We start from the raw sequence: 312 nt of genomic DNA on the forward strand, positions 1-312 counted from the left end.
TGACACCAAACACCTATATAGTATTCGATGTTAATAACATTTTGATTTCAATGGTTTTTTGCTTCGGTCTTGATCAGAATACATAATGAGATCCTATTGGATATGGATATTACAAATAATTCTTGTCATCCACTTGTTTACTGATGAGATGTAGTGAAAATAAGAGGTATGTACTTCAAAATTTTCCCCTAAAATAATTGTCCCAACTAACTTATTTACAAACTAAAATTTCCAACATCTGGGCATTTGGTCTAGTGGTATGATTCTTGCTTTGGGTGCAAGAGGTCCCGAGTTCGATTCTCGGAATGCCCC

The 312-nt window shown here is 34.9% G+C and overlaps 1 non-coding gene across 1 annotated transcript; it reads left to right on the top strand.

Moving 5' to 3' along the window:
- The first annotated feature begins 240 nt into the window (after positions 1-240).
- TRNAP-UGG (transfer RNA proline (anticodon UGG)) lies at positions 241-312 on the top strand. Its single transcript has one exon. It is a non-coding gene; the product is annotated as a tRNA-Pro (tRNA).

Source organism: Lathyrus oleraceus, chromosome 6 (assembly GCF_024323335.1).
Source record: "Lathyrus oleraceus cultivar Zhongwan6 chromosome 6, CAAS_Psat_ZW6_1.0, whole genome shotgun sequence".
NCBI lineage: Eukaryota > Viridiplantae > Streptophyta > Magnoliopsida > Fabales > Fabaceae > Lathyrus > Lathyrus oleraceus.